This window comes from Ursus maritimus, unplaced genomic scaffold, assembly GCF_017311325.1.
Source record: "Ursus maritimus isolate PB19 unplaced genomic scaffold, ASM1731132v1 scaffold_34, whole genome shotgun sequence".
NCBI classification, from domain to species: domain Eukaryota; kingdom Metazoa; phylum Chordata; class Mammalia; order Carnivora; family Ursidae; genus Ursus; species Ursus maritimus.
Window position 1 is genome coordinate 14,897,307 of NW_024426008.1, and position 23,304 is coordinate 14,920,610.

Below are 23,304 nucleotides of genomic sequence, written 5' to 3' on the forward strand. Positions count from 1 at the left end.
TGTGCATTTTGCTTTTTATATCATGTACAAGGCAACCTATTACTTATCTTGGGAGAGTAGCTAAAACTTGAGCTCATAGTAAAGAGCTCATGCGAGAGCCCGACTCTACCCAAAGGGAAATCAAGTGATCTCTGTCATCAATTTGAAAAGTCAAATACAGAAATATAGATACTAATAACACAGTAGATCTGATGAAACAGTGTGCTTGCAAGTTTTATCCACTGAAATATGTGATTTAGAGCCTGCTATTCTCTTCTGAGAAAGTATTCTATTTCATATCATTAGCGAGGTAGCAAGCACGTGGAACTTAATGATTTATTAATTTTCATTATTACTCTTATTTGAATTCAAAATGCAAATTCCATAAGATATGTTGGTTGAGGGAGTAAATGCTTTATACAGTAATACATTATGCTGAATACTCTTTGTTTTGCACACATTTTATCCAGATCGTTTTGAACTGTGTTGTGCGCATCTGATGGTGTTCTGTATTTGGCATTTCACATTCTAGTCATTTTTGTCATCTGCCATTAATTTTGTATTTGTTGATTACCTCAGGATCTTGGCAGTATTGTGTATTTCTGAAACATATTCGGATATCTCATCGAATCAAGACGAAAATAAAACCCACTTGAAGTGTTAGTCACACCCACACACACCCAGCTTATAGTATTCAGCGGTGTGCAGACTTTTAAAAAATGTCCTCACAAATGCTAACATTAATATTTAGCATCAGATAGCTGGAAGAAAAAATGACAAGTACAGCATGATCACATTTATGTAATAAATAACCAGCAGACCCATCAAATTTAAATCAAGATCAAAATAATAAATAATAAATATATATATATAGGTGTGTGGAGGAGAGCGAATCTATTTGCATGAGGAAAAATAATGCACATCAAAACAAATGCTTCTGTTGGCAAAGAATATTCAGGAACACAAATGCATTGATTCCAGGAAAAAATAAACCCAACTGCCAATAAATACGGTACAAAGAAGAAAGGAAGAAATGGATTTCAATATCAGTATTATCTGTGTAGGTTGAAAGTGCAAGCAACGCAGGTGTCCATCCCCAAGATAGCAGGTGGGTAAAATGTGGGGGGTGCACACCATGGAGTATTATGCAACCATTAGAAGCAACAAATTAGAAATACACCTGGCAATCATACTTGGGTCTTCAAAATATAGGGTTTCTTTCTTTTTTTTTTTTTAAGATGTTATTTATTTATTTGACAGAGAGACAGCAAGAGAGGGAACACAAGGAGGGGGAGTGGGAGAGGGAGAAGCAGGCTTCCCGCTGAGCAGGGAGCCCAATGCGGGGCTCAATCCCAGGACCCTGGGATCATGACCTGAGCTGAAGGCAGACTCTTAATGACTGACCCACCCAGGCACCCCAAAACATAGGGTTTCATGGAAAAGTTAGAAATGGATTGAGATGTAAATAGCAAGGGTATTTTCATAAATTAAAGTTCATGATAATATAAGAATACATGGTAATACATGGCAGTATGAAGCTGGTTTTATAAGAATGCATAAAACAAACAAAAACAACACTTTTTTAAAAAGATTAAGAATAAATGTCAACGAGTTGGGGAAGGTCCTAGGAATGAGCTGTGGGGATACAAAGTAATAAACCAACTAGAAAACACAGGCAGGCATTGCATGAACAATGTTAATGTGCAGAACGAAGGACTATGTTAACTCAAGTCTCTGCTTCTGAGATGAAAACAAGAGTTTTCTGAATGACTTGACAAAAGGGCAGAACATCAGATTGTTTATACAGAGTGAGATCAACTCTCTGAAATGGCCAATATTGAAAGAGGACTCTAAACTGTGAACAATGGTTAACAAAATATCGCAACTAACTTTTATCTGCCGTTCATATTGACAAGTACTCCTACCTGCCAGCTCCAAAGAGGTCATTCGTGGTGCTTGCAGTTTCAACATCCTTTCAGGTGGCCTCTGGATGGTGGCATGTTTGTTGAGGCGTGCATTAATCGGAGCATCAGGAATGGCTCAGCTAGGATCCTGAGGAGTCAAACCTGAGCATGATCATTCATTTCCGGCTGCATTTCACATCACACATGCATCTCGTGCAAGAAGAGCAATAACACCAGACAAGCTGAATAAACCTAATTCGCTTAGGAATAGAAGGAATAGAAGTATATCATTTTAAACCGGCAACCAATTTTGCTTGTCAATGGTAACACTCAATCTTAAGAGTGTAGAATAGAAAAGTTGCCAAACTTAATTTTCTCCTGGTGGTTTCTTTCAATCAATAAAAAAAAAAAGTACTTATGTCTGGAAGCACGCTTTTAAAAATTAGAAGTTAGTTTATTATAGAGAAATTGCTAGACAGTGAATTATAATAAGAGGCTTCTGAATCTATTGGAAGGATTTTACTGTTACTGCCATGCAGAAAGAGATGGACCGAAGTATACCAGGGATAGGAGAAAAATTTATGAACTTTAGAAATTCTTTTGCCTACTGTACCTGATCTAGAATTCTGGCCGGTACCTAGAAACAGATTGTTTTATGCTGCTTCTTTTATTTATTATTTTTCTGTCCGTTCTTTTCTTCATTTGCTGAATTATCTACCTTTTTATGTTCTTTTTTCCCCTGATATCCTCATCTCAGCAAATTGGACCCTGAGAACTAGGATTCTTTCTAACACACATTTAAAAAGAAATTTTACTCTACTGTGGACCACCAGATTGGGCCAAAAATATTTCACTGGTTCATAAAAAACGTCCACTTCAGCCACCTGGAGAACTTTCTACATGTGTTATGATCTCAAAATGTATTTCTATGTAGTCAGGGAACTCAAGTAGGGTATGAGGGTAATTTGAAAGCTTCCTATAGAATAATCTTTGTAACTATTCACATCACCTTCTGAAAAAGGCTGATACTTTTAAGCCTGAGACCTCATGGTTTCAAATGTAAAATGGGAGAAACTAAATCACTGATTCATTTCTCCAAGGAACCCATCTCCATGTTGGTCATCATTTATCAGTCAATTACAGATTCATAATTCAAGTATGTGTCTTATCCACCCAACGGGGGGAATTTCTGATGCTTCAAAGAATTCAGAGCTCTTCTTAGGCTCCCTACATGAGAACTAAGTAATACTGCCCTATTATCTCGCTGACCAAACCTCACATTCGCTCATAGTTTGAGTAAGGCTCACTATGGCAAAATTTTCGTAGAAGAATATAGATAATTTTCTGGGTACTTACTGCATCTCACCATTATCATTTACTTCTCACCAAACCCTGTCCTGGTATGAATTTAAATCCTTACATTCTCAAGTGTAGCTAGATGATCATGTAGTACAATAGACCGATTCGGACCCTGATAAAGCTCCTAGGATGCATTTATAATTCATAGCGAAAGGCAATGGAAACATGGTACGAATCAGCAGGATAGCTTCCCTGGAGGTCTAGAGTAAGTGATCATTCATTCTGTCTATTCTAAGAAACTCCATCACGGTGGTCGTATCTCTTGCCTAGAGCAAAGGACACAGACAACATTGGCCACCACACATGTGATAACACCTCTGGGGTCACAGCTGCCATTCTTGGAAGTCAATGCTGCAAAGACTTACTGGCTCAGAAACTTCTTGATGACGTGATCCTCAAATAAGCAAAGGCAGTGGAGGATTTTTCTTCTGCTTTAGTAAAAGTTCATAAAGCATTAGAGACAACTTTCTAATAAAGCTTCCAACTCTCACCATAATTGCAAATGAAAGACTCTGGCCTTCTGCCAGGAAAGAAAACGTATGCATGTTTGGTCGGCCTGCAAAACGCTCTCCATCCTTGAGGTAGTACTCACATCAGCATTTCCAATCCATTCACTACCGAGACAGGCACCAGGCCAAGTTTGGTGAGAAAGACATCTTCGTATTTCTTTCTCATTTCCATGAATGTAAAGTAAGGATCGTTTCCTTGCTGCAGAAGGTTCCCTATGATGGGGAAGGCCCATGATCCAGCAGGAGACACGTGCTTTCTCCCCTTGCTCTCTAGTACTCTTACAAAAACAAAACCATCACCAAATTTATGTGACAAGCAGCCACCTCTCCAGGAGTGATGGCCATGTCCCTTGGATATCTTTTTCAGGAATAAAGCACTAAAAACATTAAAAGGTGAACCTTATTTTTGCCATCCTAAGCATAGACTAAGTAGTCTTTGTCTCTTTAAACATTTAGAAGAAGAGTACAGAGTCTTTGTAGTTAGTTGAAAGTTATTTTTAACTGATGAACTAAGGGAACAAAATCAAATTCTTGTAAAATGCACTGTACCTTTATCCCAGTTCTGATGACGAGCCCAAACCCTTCCGCATCAGCCAGTGACATGATGGACAGAAGAAGAGGACTTAGACAGCTCAGAGTAGAAGGCAGTCTGGTGGTTGGGAAAGGGATTGAGGCTATAGAATAAGCTGAGTCATTAGCTAGAGGACCTTCGTCTTGTCACTTAACCTCAGTGCATCTCGGTTTTCTCATCTAAGTACCCCACATCGCAGAGTTAGCTGTACTTTCTTTGAACAAATACTTATCGAACCGCCCCCACCATGTCAGGCACGAAAAATATAAAAAAATTTTTCACTAGAACAAGGAAACGAGATTAACAAAAAATAAGATTATAAAGTGGAAAGTGCTAGAGAGAATTTCGTATGGAGCAATGTGTCATTGTTTGAGAATCAAATTAAATTATTAATTGGTGAATTATAAGGCATTTAGTGGATGCTATCTAATTGGTTGCTGGTCTAGCTTGTCTTTCGACTCCCCAGCCTGCTTGTAACAAGCTATCTGGAGCTATCTTTCTGCTCCACAACCTGTCACATAGACATGAGTGATTGGATCAAGACTGGGCTACTGATCAAACATGAACTTCCCTTAAGAATAGGGAACTGGGATTGTGAAAGCTCAACTTCTCTTTGGGCAGCTAGATCTAGAAACTCTAAGTCCAAAGATATAATTTGGGCACCTTTCACCCACTGGGAGGCCCCGAGAAACTGAAAGCAGGTCTGAAAAACAAATGGCCTCATGACCCTACGTCCACTGCCTCCAATACCCTCAGGAGACCTTTTCCTTGGATTGAATTCATTCCTGCTTAAACTAGCTAGCAGTGGTTTCTGTTACTTGGAACCAAGAGGGTCCTAACAAAGGTCCTAACAAAGGAAAAGTTTCATACATGGCAGAATATTTCTTATTACTTATTGCATTTTATGGTAATTATAGATAGAGTACAAAACATCATCTCCCTGGAAAGGATGCAGCTAAAATGTTGACACCTCTCAAATTACTGAGACAAATAACATCAGTGGGCAGTATACTCATTGGCCAGTGTAAGTACCCATTTCTTTTCGATTTTTGAGTTGGTCAACACTTGATTTCTTCTAGACTTTAAAAAAAGGGGGGGCCTTATGGGACACCTGGGTGGCTCAGTAGGTTAAACATCTGCCATGGGCTCAGGTCATGATCCCAGTGTCCTGGGATCGAGTGCCGCCTTGGGTTCCTTGCTCAGCGGGTGGTCTGCTTTTCCCTCTGCCTGCTGCTTCCCCTGCTTGTGCTCTCTCTCTGATAAATAAATAAATAAATAAATAAATAAATAAATAAAGTGCCCTAATAAATTAAGAAACATTCTTGCAAACAGCAAGGAATTTGTCTTCCAGTTTAGAGGAGAGTGATAAGGTGGTAAAAACCAGTACATTTATGTTCTATTAAACAAAGATGCACCAAGCATCAAAGAGATGTTTATCTCAAAGCTCCCACTCTAAATATGCAAACAAATTCTTTGTCACCTATCTTACCTGATTATTTCGTCTTTCCAAGTTCACAGGTAAAATGTGGCTAACTACTCCAGCTCGCTTGGCACTGTTTCCTAAGGAATGAACTGGATGGAATTAAAAGTAAGAGATCAGCTTTGTTTTTATTGGGTGTGGAGGTGGGAGTGAAGCACCTGAATGTGCATTTAAACTGAAAAGGAAACACTGAGTCCCTAATCAATGCAACAGCTACAGTTTGCAAAACTTCCTTCTTGTCTCTGTTCAGAAAGAAAACAGTGAGATCTTCATTGCGTTGCACCGTCTTTTCCAATTCATACCTCTGAGATAATGCATCATCCTGCTACAGAGAGGTTTGGAGCGAGAGAGTCATTTTTCCCGTGTATTTCCCACAGTTTTTGAGTTTAATAATGAATCACCAATTACCTCTAGCACTTGCTTGTTTACAAAATTCAGTTTCTCTTGGGCATTCACCAAACCACCAATTTTTACATTGCCAGTTATCAGCCGCATTTCCAAAGGAGACTACTAAATATTAAGAAGTGGGTGTGGCTGGAGGAACGTGGGACTCTCAGAAAGATGACTGTTTCCTGCCTCCCTCTTTCCCTATGTAGCTGTGAATCTTACGCTAAATTATGATCATCTCTCTTGGCCTCATTTTTCTCATCTGTAGAATGGTCCCTTCAGACTAGAAGACTTCGAAGTCCAGCTCCAGCCTCCAGCAATCAAACCTAGAAGGAAAGAGGGGGCAGAAACTCAGGTGTGACGCACACAGTAAACTGCCCAGCACTGTTATTTTGCCAGAGTTTCCAGAGCAGTTCACAGTTTATCGAAAAATGTAACTGTTATGTCATCACCCTGAATTCCTTTTCAGCCTCGGCCCTTCTAATTTCTTTTATTAAGTCTTCTTTGGAGGTTTACCAGATGCATTGCCAACTCTCCCTGCAACTTTCTTGGAAAGCTCTGAAGGCACATTCTGTTCCTGTTGTTTTGCGGTGAACCGAGGCTGAGGACGGGGCTGTGAAGCATCCTACAGGTGGGCTGCTACGCCATCAGAAGTTCAAGGTGAACTCTAACCTCCTTAGAGAAGAGCCAGCTGAGATGAGCATGTGTGGGTTGAAGTTTCTGTACTGATTTTCAAGCCTAGGCCTGCACGCTAGACCTCCCTTGGGAACTGTTAAACCATAGCAATGTCCACATCCCACACGTCTGGGAGAATGTATTTTAAAAAGCTTCTCAATGTGACGAAAGGGCATTCTAGGTTGAGGACCTCTTGTAGGGGAAAACAACTTGCTAAGGAGACCAACAAATCCATTCAGCCAAATTACAATGAAGTTCGGAAGGCTTGCCTTTGCCCAGAAATCTTGCCCCTCAGTGTGCGGAATCTGGCAGAGGAATCAAAAGACAGAGAAGGTTTGGGGGAAAGCCCTGTGTATCCTAGGAAACAGGAACAGTCTGTTCACAGCAGCAACAGCAGGCCTGGGGAAAGGCTGGGGGAGAACGTTCCAGGAAGAGAGAGTGAGGGGTGGACCTTGGATCTGTGCAGAGAGGGGTCCAGAGCTGGTTTAGGGCATTTGGGAGCTGGAGGGAGGGATGGGAGGCCTCTGTAGCCAGACTTGGGCCTGGGCAGCTGGGAGAATTCAGCGTGAGTGATGGGAGAGACATCACATCTGGAACAATGGGCTGTGATGAAGAGGGTAGGATGGAAATTAGCCTTGGAACAAAGCAGGGCAGGACAGAGAAGATGGAAAGACTAATCATTTCTAAATTGCTGGTGACAAGCAGGGTCAGTTGAAAGCCCTGTAGCAGAGAGGCAAGGGGCAGGCGTGGAAAAAAGACGGGGACAGAGGTATTGCTTTGTTGTGAGTTTCTGGAAACCAGGAAAATGCGTGAGCATAGGGGTGGGAAGATGAATGAAATAAAAATCCAGAAAATTTAGGTTCTCTCTCTCAGGTGGGTTGGGTGGGCCCTTGGGAGTCTTCAACCAGACAGACCTGTATTTCCATGGCTAGAACAGTTACCTTATGAATATGATATTCATAACTTTGGCTTGAGAAAATATTCCTGTGTCTGGGCACTTTTCCCCAACCTGGATAAACACCAGTTTTTCTACCTAAAGGCTCCTTTTTCTACTTGTGACCAGGCAAACAACCTGTGGTTTGGGGACATCTTTCTGCCAAGATGTCTGTGACTTAATCCATAATAGAGATTTTTTTTTTCCTTAAAGCTTTGCAATTGGGGCTGAGTAAATATTAGAGGTTTCAAGATCACTTTTTTTTTCAAGGTCAGCTTTTAATAAGAATGTCCAAGAATGATCAATGGTAGCCACTACTTTCTCACACAGGGTAGACAGCAAGCCTCCAAATGGAATGGGAAACCTGACATATTCCCTCAAGAGTAACCTTCAGGCTCTGAGCTACATATTTCATATTCACAAAATATCATAGATTCCCAAATACCTAAAGTCTAGAAGACGTAGGGCCAAAAAATCTGACGGACCTCCAACCATAGGGATTTTCTGACCCACCGGCAGAAGTTGTGCTAATTAGCATTTAATCGCGTCATACTTAGCTACTTAAAAAACAAAGCAAAATATTTTTACTCCTAACGTTTCCCCATGAAGCATCACCTTCTCTAATATAATTAAGCCCACATTGGATTCATGTATAGACATTCTGGACCCATATCAAATTCCTTGTGCAAGTACCCGTATTATAGACAATTGAAAATAATTGCTTGACAACCTGTTAATTAAAAGGTTTGCTAGGAGAGGATAATGAGAATTACCTTAGAGTCCCATTGGTTAAGAAGAAAATCTTAAAATAATTGTGGCACTTAATACGTGTTGTGAGCTTACAAGAAATAGGCATTTTAAAGTGCTTTATATAATTATTCCAGTTATTTCTTATAGCGAAGATCAGACAGAACTATTTTTTTCTCTATTTTGACAGATGATAAATTCGGAGGCACAGAGAAGCTGCAAAATTTGCTCAAGCGAACAGCAGGTAGGCGGTGGAAAAAGAGAGTTGAACCCAATTAGTATAGCTCTAGTGTCTCTGCCCCTGGCCTCTGGTGATAGCGCCTCCTACTGGCTGAAACCTGACGCTTCTACTGCTAACTACGGCCTACAGTCATCTTTAGGGATGTGACTTCATAATGCGAGAGATGATCACTTAGGATCACGAGGGCTACTCCTCCAAATTAGCTCGTGGGGTGGGGGCTCCATCTTCACTCTAGGCAGCCCGGGATTGTGTGTGAGTTTCCTGGGGATGCTGTCGCAACTTACCAGGAACTTGATGGTTTACAAGAGCAGAAAGTTACCAATGCAGAGCCTGGAGACCAGGAGTCTGTGAGCAGACCCAGCTCCCTCTAAAGGTTGTAAGAGGGAACCCTACTTTGCCTCTCCCAGCTTCTGGTGGCTCCGGGTCCTTCTCTGCTCTTGCCTGCATCACCTCTGTCTCTGTCTTTACATAGCCTTCTCTTTCCTCGGTTTCTCTTCCATGTGGCTCTTAAAAGGACAAGTGTCATTGGATTCAGGGCTCAGATCTCAACTTGAGATTCTTAACCTAATTACATTTACAAAGATCATTTTCCGAAATGAGGCCCTTGATTTCAGGAAATTCCCTCGCTCTTGGCGTCCCTCTTTTCCAGGGGGCTGCAGTTAGCGATTGGCTGAGGTAGAGAAGCAGAGGCCCCATGCTTTGACCCCCTGCAGGACAGCTGCAAAGGCTCATTCCTGCCCCAGTCACTCCCCGGAGGATCCAAAGATGTTGGTCACAGCTGTACCCACATTGTTCCCTTTCTGCCCAAATCTGCTTTCCTCGCTTCCTTGCAAATGTATCTTCTGGAAGCCCTCCTCAACAAGACTTCTATGTCGAGATTGCTGTTCAGAACCTGTTTCCTGGGAACCCAAATGAAAACAACTATACTGGAATTTGTGACCAGCTGCATGACATCTTCTGGCCAGTCCCGGCCTTGTAGGGAATTCAGCAATTTTATAAATGGATTGTTCCCTGGAGTCAGCTCTGCTACAGAGGTCTGGACTTGTACAATAGCAGGAGGATGATGCATCTTGCGTTCGAAGTTTAAAATAGGAAGACATTTTCTAGAGAAAGTTCTATTAAAAAGGCTTGCCACTTCCTCCTTAAAAAACTAGAAGCTTTGTTTGATGCTTCTCTTTTTGTCTTATCAAAATTATAACCCTAAAAGCCACAATTCTACAAACACAAAGGTCTGTATCGTTACAGAAGACTTACATTACTTTTTAACATCACCCCTCTATCTGATTATACCCTCGTGTGCCGGAGCCCACCCTGCCACCACACACATCGATACCCTCCTATGTAGACACACAGCCCTGTTCTTTTTTTTTTTTTTTTTTAAGATTTTATTTATTTATTTGACAGAGAGAGAGACAGGCAGCGAGAGAGGGAACACAAGCAGAGGGAGTGGGAGAGAAAGAAGCAGGCTCCCAGCGGAGGAGCCCGATGTGGGGCTCGATCCCAGGACTCCGGGACCACACCCTGTGCCGAAGGCAGACACTTAACGACTGAGCCACCCAGGCGCACCACAGCCCGGTTCTTGACAGTGAGTAGGAGGTATCCAAGAAGTCTCAAATACGGGCCACCTACATTGGCCCCTTCTCAGAGAAGTAGCTTAAATCTCTTTGCCAGGTATGCATATAATATAGAATAAAACCGATTTGCTACCCATTTTGAGAAATGAAATGGAGTTTGGTGGGAGAGCTGAAGGTAACCATCTGTGGATGAAGAATAGTAGATGTTGTCTGCCTATGTTTCTTAGCTCCTGCCGAGATCCAACCATTTCCTTACTAGTAAGAATCAGCACAGGGAATGATGAAAGATTAACTTCATGATAACCACTTGGGGGCTACCAGATATGGGAAAAGGAAGCATATTTATGCTTTTATTTTAATGCCCAGTCTGGACTCCTTGGAATGACGCCTTCTTGGAGGGATATGCATAGCATATTAGCAGTGCAGACATCTTCTGAAGGGTATCTTAAGCTGACCGAGTCTACGATCAGGAACTAAGGAGTCCACAAATCATTCTATTAGCCTACAATCTCGGTCAGGATCTGACATGCCCTAATTGAGCAAATATTTGCAGTTTACTGGTAGACTACTGTACCCCTATCAGGGACCCCTGAGGTCAGTTGATGATTGTGGCTCTCAAAGGCAGTTGTCATTGATGCCCGTGTTAGACAACTGGGTGTCATCAGCGGAAAGGACCATGTAGTCTGAGGAGAGCCTCACTTTGTTCATTAAAACCCAATAACTATTCAATAATAAATCACAGAAAAATCGAAGTGGGCTTAGAGATCACATATCACAAGTATTTGTGTATGAAGTTTGGCAAAGCAGTTAAAGTAGCTAATAACACATTTCTCCTCTTCTAGGAGTGGCTTATGGTTGTATACTACAACTTTACACTTCTATCCTTGGGCCCAGACAGGTAATTTCTTTGGATTTGTCATAAAGAGATGATCAGCCAAGGACTTAAAATGTGTGCACGGAGAGGCTAATCGTAACATTATGACAGTGAAAATTGTGAAATCACCTAAATTTTGTTCAGTGTAACATTTTATATGAGGAGTACTTTGCATCCCTAGAAGGTATAGTAGGAACTCAGTATTTATAACCATGGAAGATGTCTATGCCATATTGCTTAGTGCAAAACAAGATAAGCACACCACATGCATAGGAAGAAGTCATCTCTAAAATTATACATACAAAACCAAGCACACACACATATTCATAAGATATCTGAAAGCATAGTCTTATCTGATCATACAAGAATTGCAGAAAATATTTACTTCTTCGTACTTTGCTGTACTGATTAAACCTGTTTACAATGAGCACGTGTCATTTCATTAAGTTAAACATGTCTAAATCTGCCTTAATTTTTAAATCACGCTTTTACGAGCCATGCTTTCTTATCATGTCCATGTCTATCCTTACTATACTTATTTACGTGTTTTTACCTATTATACTATTATTTGTGTTGTTCTGATTGTTAATGATACAACACTTAATGTTACTTGGAGATACCATGTGAGTGGCTTGCAAACCATTCTGGAAACACACTAACACACATAGCATGGGCTCTGACCCGACCGGCCCCAGTAGCAGGGAAGAGAGTGTGTCCCCCATACTCCAAGGCATACCAACTAGTGGGGAACATGCAGATGTGATCAAGGAGCCTGTCCAGTCGTGGCCTGTCCAGTCGTGGTCAGGTGGTAGACAGGCTGGCATCAAAAAGAAATACAAAATTTCTAATGTCAAAGCACAAAGAAGAGGAAACAGAGCATGGTCCTAGCTGAGTAATCCACCTGTCCTTTCTGAACTTATATTCCTTCCTCATTTGCAGTTCGCTGTGGTGACTAGAAAAGTGTGTGTCGGGGGGCCTGGGTGGCTCAGCCGGTTAAGCAGCTGCCTTCTACTCAGGTCATGATCTGGGGGTCCTGGGATCGAGTCCTGCCTCAGGCTTAGGGAGCCTGCTTCTCCCTCTTCCCCTCCTCCTACTCGTGCTCTCTCTCTCTCTAAGGTTTAGCCCTCTGTTTGCTTCCTCCCTGCATCTAGAGTTCATCCCACAGAAATCGCATCTAAGCCCACAGCTCAGTTATCACATCTGCCATAAAGCTAAGTTGGCAAGGCTGGCCTGCCTCCCGGCCCATAATCAGAGATCTCTAACTGTCCCTCAGCCACTCTCACTGCCAAGAGCTTCACCTGTTATCGAGCCAAAACGTACTTTCCAACTGTAACACTCCCAGCAGCCTCCTCCTTCTCTGCCTACGGCCACACTCCCTGAGTTACCAAGTCTTGTTCACTCTTCAAAATAGTGAATGTCTCTTTTCTCTTTCTCTCCTCTCTTCAACATCAAGTTTTATCATCTTGATAAACACTTCATTGCTCTCCTTGACTCAAGTCTCTTGACTTCCAATATAGATTTATTTATAATATCAACAAACATTTATCAACTCTCCACCGTTCTCTTAGAAGTTAAGGATACAGCAGCGAGCACAAGCAAAGAGTCCCTACCCTATGCAATTTGCAGCCAGTGGGGGTACAGCAAACACACGAACACATTACATAATCATACGATGTCAGATAGTAATAAATTATATGAAGAAAAATAGAGTAAGAGAATAGGTAGTGATACCATACAGAGGTGCAACTTTTTTTTTTTTAATATTTCTTTTAACGTTTAGGTTCCTATGCAATTAATGGGAATTGATCACCTATAGCTTCCAGATTAAACTGCACTTTTCTCTTGGTGACGTTGAGCCTGTGCCTGATATAGAATCATACTTGAAGCATCCACTTGAGTATGTCTTTTATTTTCCCCTTGAAAGCAGCCTGTCACTGTAATCCAGGTAGATAGGAAAGCATCTTGTGTCTAGGATGAAAGGCTTTGCTCTGTCAGGACGTAGCTTCCTACGCTGACCACAAGGGGAGCGCAGCAGTCATTTCCAGGAGCCTGAATGACCACAATTCCATAGTTGGTGCCCAGATGGTTTGTTCTCCATACTCAGTTCCCATGAATTTTTCTATTCTTTTTTATCTCCTGCATGTCTTTCCCACAACTAAAGAGAAATTCCTTCTTCGCCCTAAAAAGAAAATTGCATTTTAGTTTCCTCCATTCTATTCCTCTGGCCACTAATTGTTTTAATTTCTACCAGATTCTTATTTCTCTGTTTTAAAGATGTGGATATCTAAAATGGCAGCAGTACTTTTGGAGAATGTTTATTGTTAGAAATAACAATTCAAGGGGAAACCAGAAATTATCTTTCAGTCAGTACCTGACATGGATAGCAGGTAACATAGTTTTGTTCCTCAGTTTACCTAAAGTATTGAATGCAGATACTTGCCAAATACAAGTTCCTCACTAAAACTGGGCGTTTCAATACTGCACACATATACAATTCTAGGGCCAGCCTAATATTCAAAATAATCTGAACTCAAATATTCCGGTTTACAAATAAGTACATTTAATCACAGAGTGATCAAAGGATGAGCTGAGTTAGTTTAGGGACTCACTTCAGTCCACTGATTTATCCATGAAACTATGTTGTCTCTCCTGCGGCCATACTGTAAAATCTGAACAATCGTTTAGGTGCGGATCTAAAATAGTTTTTTCACAAGTCTCACAATATTATTCTAAGAATCATTATAAAAACGTGCCTTTAGGTTCTGAATACTAAAAACATCTGACATCCACACACAGTACTCGGTGTTACCTTGGGATTATTCGAGGAGATCTATCTGTGCAGACAGCAAGATAATTAATGATAATAAAAACAATAGAAATAAGAGTAATACTACATAAGCATGACTTCTATTTATATGAAGAAAATTCTGTGTCAATGCATGCACAGCATTTGGTAAGTACACACAGTTAAAACTGCTAACCTTGATACTCTGGGGAGAGAGAGACAAAGAACAGGTGACATGCCTTCCTAGGAGGCTAAAAGTATACACTGTGTTTACTTCTAGAATATTTCGGTTTTGGAAACAACCATGTGTACTTCTGAATTTATGAACATTTAAGAGGCGAAAATTATAACCATAAAAGGAAACACCACATGGACGTTATTATGGGAAGAAAATGTTACTTCTATGAAAGGCCCTTGAACTTGCTGAAAAGACAAAGACATCCATTATTTTCCCACTGCAAATATAGTCAGTCAGTGACTAACCAGCGAGCTCAAGACCCAGTCCTAATGGTGGCTCTGTATTGAATTACGAGTAACAAAGAATGGACTTGTTTTGCAGGAGTGATTAAAAAATCCTCATGAGCTCCGTCCGAGTACGTCAGCTACATGAAGTTGACTGTCCACCACGGTGAACATCCTGGAGACATCTAGGCTTTCTTCCTGCTCAGAGTTCAGGCACAGAAGTTTTTCACCCTCGAATGCTTGGTTCTTAGGAATGGCCAAGCCCCCTTAGATTTCTTACTAGTGTCTCCTCATGTCCACTCTGTTAGCTTTGCTTATTAAAATGTAATTATATTAATGTGTTTCTTTGATCTAAATTAAGCTCAATAGTTTCTTCTTTCCTAAAATTAGAATGTAAGAAATGTGAACCCTTTATATATGTCTTGTCTTTTATATGATTTTGGTGTCTTTTATCAAAAGGAACATTTATCCATGCCCCTCACGTTGCCAGAAGGAAAACACTATTCAGTCTCAACTCCAATTTAGAGCAGTATTGAAATAAACACTTCTAATCCCTTTCTCTACCTGACCATTTCTCCTTTGGATGGAGGAGGAGCTTATCTGATTGGTGAGTTCCGTGAGAACGTGGCCTTCATCACTGCCAGGTTTCTCCATTGGCGGAGAGGATTCGTGTTGATGTTCTTGTCCGTGAATAGCCCTGCACCTTGGCTGTTGATCTTTTTCTCCTGGGTTGTTCTGTTCTCAAGTAGAACATGCTTTCCTTCTGCCCCTCTTCAGTGTCCATTTGTACCCTCCTATAGGGGATGTCTGCCATTCTCTATTTTCTCCACCTTAGACCAGGGAGGTCAAATCCTAGTGACAGGAAGCCCTGCAATGGACTCAAATCCAGTATTATCAGAATAATCCTGGTTCTGGACTTTAATCCGCATTCATCTCCTTGGGTTGGCTCTGAGTCGTTCATAACCCATAGGCCTACCTGCACATGTACTTAGTATCTTTCTTTAAGCTCTAGAAGTGTAATGTGTATCTTCTCTCGGGCATCACAAAGTCCCCTCAAAATTGACACACTCAAACTTAACTCATAATCTTCTCTCTTGGGTAGCAATAAATTATCAAAATACTGGTTCCCTTTTGAAATTTCCTTCTTTCTAGTTGCGCAGGCCACAACTTCCCTAACCCTTCTTCTTCTCCATTTTACGATCCAATTCATCACCCTTCCCTTCCTCTCCACCACGTCTACCCGAGTCTCAGACACCTCATCTCTCACCTGAACTATGGCCATTGCCTCCTAATGAGGCTGCCCGCATGTTCTCTGGCCTCTGTTCAATGAGCTCAGCATGTTATGGCCAGGGACATCTTTTCCATGCCATGGATGGCATTTTATTTCTTTTTTAATAAAGACAAAACTCCTGGAACGCCTGGGTGGCTTAGTCTGTTAAGCGTCTGACTATTGGTTTGGGCTCAGGTCATATTCTTGGGGTCGTGAGATCGAGCCCTACTTCAGGCTCCCCGCTCAGTGCAGAGTCTGCTTAAGACTCTCTTTCCCTCTCCCTCTGCCCCTCCTCTCCCTCCCTTTCATGTGCTCTCCCTCTCAAAAAAAAAAAAAAATGTGAGAGCGAGAGAGAGAAAAGTCACATTAAAAATAAATAAATAAATAAATAAAGACAAAATTCCTGGCATAGAATATAACCGAGGTCAGCAAACTTTTTCCCCCAGGGGGCTAGATAACAAATATTTTACGTTTCCTGGGCTATACTTTCTCTGTGACAAGTTTCCAAGAGTTATGGTAAAGAACAAACACGCATGGACACTATGTAAACTATCCTTCTCTTTGTCGTCCTCCTCCTCCCCTCCCTCCCCGTCCCCTCCCCCTCCACAGAGGCAGCTGTGGTCCAACGAGAGCGTACAGAGAAACACACCTGATGGGCTGGCCTTGACTCATAGGCTATTGTTGGCCAACGCCTGTTCTATAATATTTTGCATATCACGACCCTGTGTAGCTCTCTGTTCTCTTATGCAGGATATCCCACCCCAGCTGCCATGCCAGTATCACTGACTTCATGCTTTCCTGCTTCTCTCCTCTCCCACCAGAAGGCCTTCATTAATGTCCTTCCCTCTGTCTGGGTTGTTCCTCTATCATCCCTTCACCTGGGTAGATCTTACCTGTTCTCCAGATCTTAGTCCAAAGCTGCTTACTCAAGGACGTCACCTGTGGTCTCCCCACCCTGTATTGTCTCTGCTAGCCTTAAAGACCTTTCCTCCAGAGCACGGTGAACAAGGGCAATGGTTATCTCTGCAATTACCTGTAACGGATGTTCCCTCCACTTCCTCCCACCATCTGTGAGATCCAGGAAGCAGGAAGAGTGTGTTTCCTTTGTTGATCACGGCACACCCTGCACCTGGTGCTTGGCCCATAGGTGGGATCTGGTAAAGTCTTGTTGACTGACCGAATGCATGAACAATGCATGAGTGAGTTATCCCCACGCCACCACCAGGAGCCTCCAGCGTCCCATGGTGACCTGCGCCTACCTTCTCAAGTCCTCTCTTCCTAATGTTTCTCTCTCCCTCTTTCGGGGCCAATCTCCCTTTTTCTACACACCTGGAGGAATTTCAATTACGGCACACTTACCTCTGTGTCCTTTGCATGTGTCTGTCTTTTCTGGTGAGTGTCCTTCTACCCTTCCTTTGCCTCCCGAATGCTCATCATACAGATTTGTCAAATCTCTCCATCCGAAAACCTTCTGGAACACATTTTTAGTAGAACACAGTTGCTTTTATTCATTTGTTGCAATGAGAGAGAACATGCTCTGTGGAAACCACAGGAGCATCTCAGTAGAAGGGAGATGAGAAAGGGTTTAGAAGATTCGGGAATATGTTGGCAGTTGTAGGGAGAGTTCAAGGAAGCAGGGTTTTTGCTCTGGATTGACTGCTGCCATCAGGAAGTGAGGAGAATTCTTTGATCGGGCACCTTAATTGTTTTCTAGGAGGGCAAAGAAGGGAGGAAGGGAGCACAGCTGAAGCTGTAGTTGGTTAAAAGGCAGTGGTCCCTGTATTAGCCAGATTGGGGTAACTTGGGCCTTTTTAAATCATTTGGACAATGCTTCTGTTTTTATCTTTCAAGACATGATTACAAAATGTTCTTGTTTTTGCTTTGACCCAACAAAGTTACAGAATAGCTTTGTTTTGTTTTGTCGTTCTCTGAACTTGTTTATGTTCAACAGAATACCGTGGCCTAACTGTGAGGGGCAGGCCAGTTCCCAGCAGCACCAAGGCCTTAGAGTCATGGCAGGCCCTCCCGGGTTTCAGAGCTGCTGTTCTTTTTCTCAGAATGAGTCCTCCCGGGGAAGAGTGGGTGCACACGAAGGGTGCCCAAGCACACAAAGGTTCTCTGTGCTTAGTTCTGGTCCAATAGTCTGTATCCAGGCAGGCTAACCTTGGCCAACATGTAATAGAATTTCAAGAGTGAATACTTTTGTTTATCATTTTTCATTCTGTCCTAGTTAAAAAGTCACATTATGAAGTTGGATAAATAAAATTCTTCACTTCTTGAAAAGCACATGGCATTCTTTGGCCTATGCTCATTATTATAATCACAGATAAGATAAACACAATAGCCCTCAACAATCTCCCCTAGTACAGAATTTTTTTAAAAAGTCTCTTGAGTCATGTTGCTAAGATCATCTGTGTGTTATCAACTGAGAAGGCACACAACCGAATTTTGGGACGAGCCAATCCGCTAGCCTCAATTAATAGCTGTAGCCTTTGCCCACAGGTATGACATATCATAAAGCTTTATGAGTAGAAGTCGGGTGTAAGGTGCAGCTCGAGGACTGTAGTAGGGAACGATCCATATATCCTGTATGCAGGATTTGAGGTTTCATATTACTATTAAATGGTCTGCTGATACAAGAAGTACGTAAACTTGCACTGGGAAATAGTTGAGAAAACCACCTTATTCACCCAGATCCCCCCTGGAATCAGTAAGGCACACGTTATGGAGGTTTCTGGAAATCTCTGTTGAGTATGTATTTGTGAGGAGAGATTGGATCCCATCTGAGGCTCTGCAAAGTCAGGACAATACTGAACAGAAGGAAAATGCTAGGCCATTGATTAGACTTCGCTTCTTGGCTGGAGCACGTGGTGTTGAATTTGAAAAAAAAACTTGGTAAATTTTAAGTACCGCACAATATAATGAGTGCATCTTAATATCAATATTATTTATCATTTAATTGCATACAATAACCTACACATGTGTAAATATTAGCATGTGTGTGATTATCTGGAAGACAGAACTTTGGAAGTAAGGGTCCTGAGGGAGAAATACTTAGAAATAAAAGGATTTCAAATGAGACCTCCGGAACATATGGGATCCCTAGCTTTCACAGGACTTATAATCCTTTTATGTGTCCCTAACAAGGTCCTTATCCTATCCCCCCAATAGTCACCACTTTTCTTGAGTTCTAATATTTTCTTTTTTTTAGCAGATATGCTAACCCTGAATTTCACAGAAAAAAATAGAATCATCAGAGATGATTATGCAAGTCATCTACAAAGAACAGGTCTGCGACTAGAGACGTACGCCCTCACTTGGTAAGGGCTCCCTTCTATCCACGATTAATGCCTCTACTATGTTACTGATTCTCCATCTCCCACCTCCTCAGAGGACCTTTTTCCTAAATTCTTTCTCTCTCACGCACACACACAACACACACGTGCGTGCACACACGGGCTTCAATGTTCCCTCCTCTCTATAAGCTCTTTTATTTCAACACACAACATGATCAAGTCTCTCCTATTAAAAAGAAATGCCTTCCAAGAGCCATATTTTTTAAGAACCATATTTTTATTAGTCTCTATTTAGGAAATGAGAAGTAAAGATATCTTGTCTTCCTAATAAAAATTTTTTTTTTGCAAGAGTTACCTGACTCATTACTTCTCCGGTCAAAATGCCCGTTTACTCCTCATTTCCCTAGAAATGTTCTTCTCTTCCAGTTCTTCCTGGGAAACCATTTTCACCCAGATTCCCATTGATGTCTGGGTTACAAGTTGCATAGCAAAGTACTCCAAAACTCAGTGGTTTAAAACAAGAATGATTTATTATCTCTTTTGTTTTCTGTTTGTCAGGAAGTTATTTGGGGACACAACGCACACAGCCTATCTCTGCTCCATAAATGCCTGGGACACTCAAGGCTGGGGGCTGGAATGATCTGAAGCCCTGTTCATGCCTATGTCTGGAGGTTGGTGATGCCCGTGAGTGGAGACTTAAGCTGGGGCTCTTCCCCGGGACTCTTACATGTGGTCTCCCTATGTGATCTGGGCTTCTTCACAATATGGTGGCTGGGTTCCAAAGGCAAGCACCCTGGGAGAGAGAGAGCCAAGTGGAACCTTTTGTGACCCGGCTGGGGAAGTCACATCACTCATGACATTGGTCAGACAGCTACAGATCCGCTCTCACACTCACTTTCCTTCCCCTGTTTCCTGTATGTATCTCTGTCTTAAACAACACAACATGGGAATAAGAACTTCCATTACATTGAGTCAAAGGGGAAATACACACCAATTGGCAACTTAGCTATTAAAACAATGATAGCCAAAGTAAAATAAAACTTAAATTTAAAAAAATGATCATCAAGGGGCGCCTGGGTGGCACAGCGGTTAAGCGTCTGCCTTCGGCTCAGGGCGTGATCCCGCTGTTATGGGATCAAGCCCCACATCAGCCTCCTCCACTATGAGCCTGCTTCTTCCTCTCCCACTCCCCCTGCTTGTGTTCCCTCTCTCGCTGGCTGTCTCAATCTCTGTTGAATAAATAAATAAAATCTTAAAAAAAATGGGGGGCGCCTGGGTGGCGCAGTCGTTAAGCGTCTGCCTTCGGCTCAGGGCGTGATCCCAGCGTTCTGGGATCGAGCCCCACGTCAGGCTCCTCCGCTGGGAGCCTGCTTCTTCCTCTCCCACTCCCCCTACTTGTGTTCCCTCTCTCGCTGGGTGTCTCTCTCTGTCAAATAAATAAATAAATAAAATCTTTAAAAAAAAAAAAATGATCATCAGGACATCCTATATCATAATCTATGAGACGCAGCTCAGACAAGCACTTAGATGAAAATGTCACTAACTTTAGAGAAAAGCTAATGCCAATGGTATTGAAGTGATGTCAGACCATAGAAAAGGAATGAAAATTTTCAAGTTTGTTTTGTGAGACAAGAATAACAGTGGTTTTCAGGGGCGCCTGGGTAGCGCAGTCCTTAAGCTTCTGCCTTCGGCTCAGGGCGTGATCCCAGCGTTCCGGGATCGAGTCCCACGTCGGGCTCCTCTGCTGGGAGCCTGCTTCTTCCTCTCCAACTCCCCCTGCTTGTGTTCCCTCTCTCGCTGGCTGTCTCTCTGTCACATAAATAAATAAAAAATCTTTAAAAAAAAAAAAAAGAATAACAATGGTTTTCAAAATTTTACCTTCAATGAGTAAAAGAAGTCCATTTATGTATTATTATAATTGATACATTTAGTCTGAGTTCTACTATTTTATATTATGTTGTCTGTATATCTAGATATGATCTGTATTCTTTGTACATTTTTGACAGTTCTTGAGATATATTGGACAACTTTTATTTTCCAGTCTTCGGGTCTCAATTCAAATGTCACCTTCTCAGAAAAGACTTGTCTAACCTCACTGAGACCTTCTATGTCACCACTCTGCTTTCCTTTTTAAGTTTTTTCATATCATGATCAGTACCTGAGGTTATCTTATTGATTTATTACTTTAGTACTTTATTGGGTCCTTTTTGCTAGGGCACAATCTCCTTTCTGATAGGATCTCTCTCTCATTCTTGTTATCTCTCTCTCTTTTTTTCATGGTATAATCAGAGCCCATAGCAGTATACATTGAGTAATGTTTTAAAAAGCTTTTATTTATTTATTCAGTGAGTTTGTTACCACCGGATTGAAACTGTGAGGGCTATAACTTTATATAAAATGTAAAATATAGATGATGATGGTGATAGCTAATATCCATGGAACATTTATTGTAATGACAGGCACTGCTCTAAGACCTACACATTTAACTCATTTATTCCTTGCTATAATGCTATGATAGATACCATTGATATTCTCCCACTTTACAGATGAGAAAACTGAGTTACATAGTAGCTAAGTCACTTTCCCAAAGTCACAGAGTTAGTAAAGACTTATTGAAGCTTCAGTTAGAATTCATAAAGGTTATAACTATATTTAAGATGGAAAATATGTGCAAAACAATGTATTCCTAAAAGTAGAAAGATCGTCCTAACGGTATTTTATTTTTCACTATTGTGCCTTATGTGTGATTCTTATCCCTTTATTGCATTTTAAGCTTTTTTGAAAGCAGGCATTTTAAAAGTCCCCATAGCTCAAAGAAGAATGCTCAATTAATAGTGACAAAAACAGTAGCCTGCATTTACATAGCACTTACTATGTGCCAAGCACTGTTCTTACTGCACTAAACATATTACTTCATTTAATCTTATGACAGTAGCTGACATTGTTAGTTCCATTTTATATATGAAAAATTAAAGCACAAAGAAATTTAATAACTTCCCTAAAGCCACTGGGTTTGCACATGGCAAAGCCAGAGTTGGAACCCAGCCAATCTGGCCCATAGTCCATGCTCAGAAGCAATGTTCTCTACCAATCACTAAATGCTTAGAAGTGATTAAAGAATCTAATACCTAGTATCTATTTCATTATAGGATAATATAATTTGAGGCATGATTTATCCCTATACTTATCTATCCAAGTTCCCAATTTATACTCTTGGATAAACTAAATGAGAGCACAGACTCGGTGTTAGTGAACCATACCGGGTGAACTAGGAATTACGTTTGCAGAAATACACAATCCCCTTCTCCTAGGAAAACACTGGTCAGTAACTAAGGTCAAATTATCACTGATTTTTGAGAATCACAGCCATGTTTTGGACTTATTCAATAATGTTTTTTAAATGTTCTCCTCTATATACAGTGTATACTGTTTATTAGTAAACAAGCCCATAAATTTATAGAAGCATTAAGGTATTTCAATATTAAGATATTTAAAGTATAGTTGCCAAGATGAACTTTCTAATCCAGGAATGACTATTTTATTAAAAAAAAAAAAAGGTGATGATTCCTCTTCAGACATAATCATATTTAAACAAATATAATTTATTTTCTTTTCTACGGAGTATTAGTCCCATATTTCAAACGAAAAGAAAGCAAGAGATAATTAGGTGCAAATTTCAAGACAAAACTTGGTTTTATTCTCATGTTCTTGACAACAGCTTATCATGAAACGGAAGTAATATTTTTTAAAAGAAAATAAACAAGGGTTAACAATAACCACAATGATAAACCATTGTTGAACTGAGTGTGTAAATGCAGCACTAGAACTATCTGCATCCTTTTTAGATGAGTCCATTCACATCGAGACAAAATACGTAACAGCCGCTAGAATCATACTTCATTGTTTAAGACTTGCTGAATCATCAAGCAGACCTATTAATGAGGCTTTGGGATAACATGAGGACATGAATCACACTTCTTTAAATTAAAAAAAAAAAACTAGTTTCTTAACCAAAGAAATAAATTTATATAGCATCTTATATACATTTCTAGCATAGAAATATATGGCAATCACAGAATATAAAAGAAAGGGCATATCAAAAACTGTCACTACAGGAAAAAAAGGATATTGTAGCACAATAAAAAGGGTTAGAAAGAGTTAAAAACTGAAAGGAAATTAACCTTTGAATGATAAGAATACCGAAAGACTTTTTCCTCTTACGTGTTATGTTTCCATATTTTCTAGAATCAATCGATA

General features: G+C 40.9%; 2 long non-coding RNA genes across 3 annotated transcripts in view; one reads left to right on the forward strand and one right to left on the reverse strand.

Annotated features, from left to right (window-relative positions):
- The window catches only part of LOC103663265, a 36,045-nt gene extending 31,540 nt beyond the window's left edge, over nucleotides 1–4,505 (reverse strand). The window contains exons 1-2 of the long non-coding RNA XR_568743.2: nucleotides 4,301–4,505; nucleotides 1,905–2,031 (exon numbers count right to left, since the gene is read on the reverse strand). This is a non-coding gene — a long non-coding RNA (uncharacterized LOC103663265). The remainder of the gene's footprint in view (nucleotides 1–1,904; nucleotides 2,032–4,300) is intronic.
- Nucleotides 4,506–4,964: 459 nt separating this feature from the next.
- Nucleotides 4,965–14,933, forward strand: LOC103663264. Of its 2 annotated transcripts, XR_568742.2 has the most exons (7): nucleotides 4,965–5,346; nucleotides 5,834–5,910; nucleotides 6,053–6,137; nucleotides 6,458–6,544; nucleotides 6,659–6,820; nucleotides 8,736–8,789; nucleotides 14,300–14,933. It is a non-coding gene; the product is annotated as an uncharacterized LOC103663264 (long non-coding RNA). The 2 variants fall into 2 exon arrangements; XR_568740.2 differs by having other exon boundaries at nucleotides 6,458–6,820.
- The last annotated feature ends 8,371 nt before the right edge of the window (nucleotides 14,934–23,304 follow it).